The 7541-nt window shown below is 43.9% G+C and overlaps 1 protein-coding gene across 1 annotated transcript in view; it reads right to left on the bottom strand.

Annotated features, from left to right (window-relative positions):
- The window catches only part of LOC109922617 (disheveled-associated activator of morphogenesis 2-like), a 315937-nt gene that overhangs the window by 589 nt on the left and 307807 nt on the right, over positions 1–7541 (bottom strand). The gene's annotated exons all lie outside the window — the stretch shown is intronic.

Genomic DNA, 7541 nt, shown 5'->3' with positions numbered 1-7541 from the left:
TATAGAATAATGGATCCCTGGGAGAGATTACAGACTGGAATCTAATTAAGGGGTTCACATGGTTTATATGTAGAATAATGGATCCCTGGGAGAGATTACAGACTGGAATCTAATTGAGGGGTTCACATGGTTTGTATATAGAATAATGGATACCTGGGAGTGATTACAGATTGGAATCTAATCCAGGGGTTCAGATGATTTATATAGAATAATGGGTACCTGTAGAGATTACAGACTGGAATCTAATGGAGGGGTTCAGATGGTTTATATATAGAATACTGGATATCTGGGTGTGGTTACAGATTGGAATCTGATTGAGGGTTTCAGATGGGTTAAATATGGAATAATGGATGCAGGAACCTAATGGAGTATGGACATGAATTTCCCATTAATGACAAGGACAGACATTTGTAGGAATCCATTTATATTTCCCTCGTGCACAAATGGAGATCCGCTGCCTGGTCAATAATGTCAACTAGTTTTTTCTATAACAACCAAACTATTAACTTCTAATCAAGCCCTGCTTTCTGTTTGTTCTTACTGCCATTGTACCTTCTGGAAAATTACAGTTTGGCCCCACGTCAAATAGGCCAGGAAGTTCTGAAGCTTTATTCCCCATTCCTGATTCACATCGGTGGATGGTTAGGGCAAGTGCAGAGTATTTTTTTGGATGGGCAAGATTGGATAACGCTGCTGTTCACTGCGTTGCTGTATCAGCTGATGATATTTGAAAACCTGTACTGCCTCTTGGCATCAGACATGCAGCCATTTGAGCCAAGCAGTTATCCTCTTCTCCAGGACAGAAGCAAGACAGTCCGAGGAAGGAAAATGTGTAGTACGGGCTGGGAAAAGGGGAATATACTGAGAACGAAAAGACTGCCAGAATTCTGGAATTGAAGGGTTTGAGTCTTTTGCCTGACATGACCTAAATGCAGAAGCCATATTTAAAATTAGCATCCTGGGAGCAGTTCTGTTAAACGAATTAGCAGTTTGTTACTCTACACTGGCAGCAGAACTCAATTTTGTATTAACTTTTGTCTGAATGTAACTCTTTACGTTCCTGCCACTCTCCAGTTTTCCAACAGCATGGCAAGGGCGATTCTACAGTCTAGGAGCTAACTATTGCAGATGTCGGAATCTGCACTGAAAACAAAAATTGGTGGAGATCACAGCGGGTCGGGCAGCATCCATGAGAAAACAAGCTAACGTTTCAAGTTGAGTACTCCCAACAAGGCACAGAATTCACAGGGGGACATCATTTCTACAATATCCCTGGGAGTCACTTCATCAGGGCTGTCCCTACTGGATGCACTTTTAATGCTTCCAAACATCTTGCTTGCATCCCATCAGCCACCATCAACATCCAGACCCCAAACCCCAACCTGCAACGCACAGGGGCAGCAGTGTGTACTGTCTGCAGCAACTCACCAAGGATACTCTGACAGAACTTTCCAAACCCACCCAGCAGAAACATGACCTGCAATTTCCCCTCCAAGCCACACTCATAGAATCCCTACAATGCAGAGAGAAGCAATTCAGCCCACTAGATCCTCACTGACCCTCCAATGAGCATCCCACCCAGACCCAAACCCCTACCCTATCCCTCTAACCTTGCACTTCCCATGGCTAACCCATCCCCATGGACACTACGCAGCGATCCACCATGGCCAATCTAACTAACTTGTACATCTTTGCATTGTTGAAGAAAACCAGAGCTCCCAGAGGAAACCCACACAGACACAGGGAGGATATGTAAAACTCCGCACAGTCACCCGAGGGTGGAATCAGAGCCGGGTCCCTGGTACTGTGAAGGTTGTAATGCTGACTACTGAGCCATCACACCGTGCCAACTTGGAGATATATGACTGTTCCTTCAGTGTCACTGGGTCAACATCTTGACAGTCCCTTCCTGACAGCATCGTGGGTCGACCTACAGCACATGGACTGCAACTGTTCAAGATGGCAGCGCACCATCAGCATCTCCAGGGCAACTAGGGACCAGAAAGAGATGCTGACCCAGACAGCGGGGTCGAAATACCCGAAAAGAAAATGAGGAAATTGCCTTTACGCAGTGTGGAGCTGGAGGAACACAGCAGGCCAGGCAGCATCAGGAAAGCTGACGTTTCGGGATGGGACCCTTCTTCAGAAAAATCAGAAAAAGGTTTGCTGAAGAAGGGTGCTGACCCGAAACGTCAACTTTCCTGCTCGTCTGATGCTGCTTGGCCTGCTGTGTTCCTCCAGCTCCACACCACGTTATCTCTGACTCCAGCATTGGCAGTTCTTGCTATCTCTGAGGAAATTGCCTTGGTGTGTTTCCACCACTTAGGGAGTGAAAGGAATATGAATGATTATTAGTGAGTTCATAGATCCCATTGATAACTTGCCAATTTAATTGTCCCATGAAAACAGTACCAGCTAACCACTACTCTTTCACATGTTTTTTTTTTAAAAAAGCAGCCCCTGACCGGTTTCAGCGCCTTCTACTCCTTTTTCCAAAAATTCCCGGCCAATCCCACAATATTAAAGCCAGTGGCAGGCTTACTTTTCACTGCTCAGAGGTGACAAAGGGTCAGCAGCAGGTTAAAGGTCAGGGGAGAGATGAAAAATAAAAACTTTCCCGTGAAATTCGGGATCAAAAGCGCCCCGCCGTGATTTGAAATAAAAGTGGGGAATGTTCTGACAATCGATGGAAAGAGAGGAGAAAATAGACCTCTCAGAAGGGTGCCTGAATGAAAACAAAATGTGTTTATTGGTGGCTCGGGCTAAAAAAAACACAGCAACAGCAATGAAAAAAACATCTTTCATTCTCAGTTCCCAGCAATTCCTGGATGTGTGAGGAGACCTGAGAGAATGTCTGGTATTAAGAGAGCATGCAGTTCCCATGCTTTCCATGGAATGTGGAGACCTGGGAGAGTGAATGCTTCACAGAAATCCTGAGGGAATGAGATTGCGGCTACATTCTGCTACTACCCCTGCTGCATTTTTGTAACGCCGCCCCCCCCCCAACCAAAACAAGCTCGCAGGGAGCTGAGTGGGCTCATGGGGTGTTATGAAAGGTAGTTAAGGGAGTGGGAGTAGTGGCAAGGTCGTTGTGCAGGCTCCTGTAACAATGCCCGACCCCACAAACACTTACCCAGCTCTGCCTGGCTGTGTTTGCTTCAGTTTTCTTCTCCCCAATGTCCTTTGCTGACAATCCTAATACTGCGGTGCTTAAGACTGGAGGGGAAATCAGTTAACTTTGCCAGCCCTCTGGGCTTTGCAGAAGAGAAACACCTTAACCCTGTAGAACTTTAATTAAATTCACTGATTTTATGAATGATTAATCACTTTATGTGCTGGGACACTGATGACAAGAGCAAGGAGCTGATGTTGAACAAGCCCACAGGGAACGGAAGAATATAGTGGGGTGTTATGAAGGATAGACACCTGTCAGGACTCCGTTGGAATACTGCGTACAGTTGTGAGTGCCACATTATAGGGAGGATGTGAGTGCATTGGCGAGAATGTAGAAGCAGCTCATAGTAATGACTCCGGGAATGAGAAACTTCAGTTATCAGGAATCGAGAGAAGTCAGGACTGTTCTCGTCAGAGGGACAAAAGCTAAGAAGAGATTTGATTAGACGTTTTCGCTCATGAAAAGAACAAGAATGAGAGGGCACAGATTTAAAAGTGATGTGCAAATGAAGCAAGGCTGGTGTGAGAATTGCAATATTTTTAAAAAACAATTGAACACTTTATTTGGAAATATCTGATGTGGGTCTATAACGTATATAGGATACCAAATATTGCCACTTGACTGACAATCAAGAGTCAACAAATATGGTACTGTTATGAAGTTTGTACAGTAATCTTGAATTGGAAGGCAGGAAGCTAGAATTTGTTTGTAAAAAAAAAATTGTAAGGGAGAATAGCGTATGGCTCCATTAAGAGGTAAAGTGCTTTTCTAAGCTTAGAGATTTTATACAGAAAAAGAAATGTGTCTGTATGTGACTGAAGATGTACAACCAGTTTCAAAATGGAAACATATATCACTTCGCTGTGTGACTGGAAACCTTATGGTGTTTTGGTAACTAGCTTGAAAATCAGCCAATTGATTTAAACCAAGCACTTAGTGATTGAAAGCCAATTGAACTTAAACCTGATGGTTTTTGACAACTTCAGACCAATGCTATTGTAAGAAAGTTGAGATGTCATCCAAGGTATATAAGGAGAGGGTTTTTGAAAATTGGTGGGAGAGTGAACCGCCATCTGAGACATAAGCATGTAGCTCTCACAAGGAATTGCTGAGCTTTCTAAGAAAGCACAGTCTATCCATAAAAGTACCGCAACACTTCTAGCTAAGAGTCCTCACAGAAGACTTCACAGAGAGAACATGCCTGACAGCTGGATCAGTGGAAGAAAGGTGTTTATGACTTGAGAGCAGCAGAAGAAACGCATGTAGATTTTGACAGACTAAATTTATTTTCTTATTACTTTGGTTTATATAAGCGTGAATTGTGTTTATTGGAACAGCATACCAGTAGAATTTAGTTCAGTTAGGGAATAGTTTGTAGTCAAGAGGGAAGCGTTCGGTTTGTTAGTAATTCTGTCTACTTGTTCACTATTAGGGTTAAATAAAAAAATTGTTACTGGTTACTTACAAAGTGAATATTAGGGATTTTCTTTCATTTAACCTCCCCTTCTCCATTTAAAAGATTAGACGAGGTGAGGCGAGCTTCTCTGGGTGTTTCAGGTTAATTATTTGAAGGGGACCTCTACTCCCGCCGTAACAGATTGGGGGCTTGTGTTTCAATTTTAATGATCAGTGGGGCTCGACGTCCCCTTCCTAACAGTACAGCCAAGGGCACATTTGTTTTCCCATTGACAGAAGTGTGGGGGTGGGGCTGGGGAAAGGTGACTGTGTGAAGTCCATGCGATGAGTTCGAGTTAGTAACTCATTGTGCCATTTGCACCCTCTGTCTTTGCTTCTCTAATGGTGGCAGTGCGTCACGCTCGGAGCTGACCCCTCCCTATTGCCCTGCCCTAGTTTGCTTTCTTCTACCTCTCTGGAAGACATTTGACCCATGCTGAGCTAAAGTGCCAAAGGTCAACCTCACAGTGATCTTTGGATTGCTGGCCAGCTGTTGCCAGGCCCTTCTGCTCAAATCTGACTATAACAGAGAGGATCCTCTTCCTGTTTCCCCTGCTGGTTTGTTTGATATAAAGACGGTAGGCTTAGCTGAGAGGTAGTAAAATGGAAATAAACATCTCCTTCAAAAGTTTTGCCACCTGCTTCCCAACTAAATTCTGTGGTGCAAACTAAAGTGACTGCCCCAAGGATACTTCAACACCCAGACTGAACTATTTCACATAGATAGACGTGGTGTAAAATACATAAGAAAGACCATCTCGGGCGGGAAGTGGGGTTGTACATAAATTCTAGAAGCAACAAGGACAATTTTTTTTTATTCATTCACAGGGCAAAGGTGTTGCTGGCTAGACAGCATTTATTGCCCATCCCAAATTGCCCAGAGGGTAGTTAAGAGTCAACCACATTGCTGTGGGTCTGGAGTCACATGTAGGCCAGACCAGGTAAGGATGGCAGTTTCCTTCCTTAAAGGGCATTAGTGAACCAGATGGGTTTTTCCCAACAATCAACAATGGATTCACAGTCATCATTAGACTCTTACTTCCAGACATTTATTGAATTCAAATTCCACCATCTGCCATGGCGGGATTCAAACCTGGGTCCCCAGAACATTATCTGGGTCTCTGGGTTGACAGTCCAGTAATAATACCATGAGGCCGTTGCCTCCCATTGTCAATGGATGGAAGACATTGGGAAGACTTTTCTCTTTGGCACCCTGCCTCAGAGCTTAGTGAGGAAGAAATGGTCGAACATGAACCTGGGAATTAGCTGCAAATGACTTTCCACCCATTAAAAGGACATTAACCCATGAGTTCTGATGAAGGGTCTAGGCCCGAAACGTCAGCCGCTCTGCTCCTATGATGCTGCTTGGCCTGCTGTGTTCATCCAGCCCTGCACCTTGTTGTCTCTTAACCCATGAGTGGTGTGTGCTTTAATTTGCAATCAACTTCCCACCATCTTTTCCATCTGGACACCTAAGGGAATTATCTGGTACTTGGCTCCTCAACCAACACCGTTTTAACAGGAGATCATTTATTTCACTGTTTCTGAGAGCTATGTGTGTGCTAATTTGCAATCACATTTAAAAAAAACTTGACTGCAAAGGCTTTCTTCATTCACAGGGTGTGGGCATCACTTTTTTTCAAGCAGTCAACCACATTGAAATGTTGCCTGGGATCACTTGTAGGTCAGACTAGGAAGGATGGCTGACCAGATGGATCATCAACAGTTTCACGGTCATCATTAGACTCCAAATTCCTGATTCTCTTTTTCCCCTAACTGTTGAATTCAAATTCCTCCATCTACCATTGCAGGATTTGAACTTGGACATTACCTGGGTCTCTGCATTAATAGCCTAGTGATAACACCATAGGTCACCACCTTCCCTTTATAACATCCAGAGGTGAGAAGCACTATTTAGAAGGATGCTGTGAAAGTTGAAAGGGTTCAGAAAAGATTTACAAGGATGTTGCCAGGTTTGGAGGGTTTGAGCTGTAGGGAAGAGGCTGAATAGTCTGGGGCTATTTTCCATGGAGCGTCAGAGGCTTAGGGGTGACCTTATAGAGGTTTATAAAATCATGAGGGGCATGGATAGGGTAAATAGACGAGGTATTTTCCACGGGGTAGGGGAGTCCAAAACTAGGAGGGCATAGGTTTAAGGTGAGCGGGGAAAGATTTAAAAGGGAGTGACTTTTTCACACAGAGGGTGGTATGTGGATGGAATGAGCTGCCAGAGGAAATAGTTGAGGCTGGTACAATTATGAAATTTAAAAGGCATCTGGATGGGTATATGAATAGGAAGGGCTTAGAGGGATATGGATCAAATGCTCGCAAATGGGGCTAGATTAATTTAGGATATCTGGTTGGCATGGACAAGTTGCACCAAAGGGTTTGTTTCTGTGCTGTGTATCTCTATGACTCTATCAATGAAAGTGTTTTTCCTCTCTCTCTTGCATTGCATCAAGCCCTTAATTACTTCTGATTTGCACATCTTAATGAGGATCACAGTTATGGTTGGGAAAGATTGTATGAAAGCAGCAATGGGGCAGCAAGTTTAGCTTCATGATATTGGAACACATCATCTCAGGTAACCAAAAGAAATGATTTGAGTGAGATCAGTACGGACGAGATTGTTCTGAGGCTGTAGGAATGAACGAGTTGACAGCGGGAGACAAATTTAAAACAGGGAAGCAACTGTGGGGGTGACTGTGTTGGGTTGCACAGTGAAGCCTAAATGGGAAGTTCAGGATTGAAGAGAGGTTGAAAGGCTAGAGATAGGAGGAAATGTGACCATCAGACAAGCTCTGATTAGGAGATTGGCAGACTTTCTATTGCACAGCAAATTACCTCATCGTATAATCAAAAAACACACACACACAGACACAAACACACAAATGCACACACACAGACACAC

This window comes from Rhincodon typus, chromosome 5 (genome assembly GCF_021869965.1).
Source record: "Rhincodon typus isolate 14 chromosome 5, sRhiTyp1.1, whole genome shotgun sequence".
In the NCBI taxonomy this organism is placed as follows: Eukaryota; Metazoa; Chordata; class Chondrichthyes; order Orectolobiformes; family Rhincodontidae; genus Rhincodon; species Rhincodon typus.
This window is presented reverse-complemented; position numbering and strand designations above follow the sequence as displayed.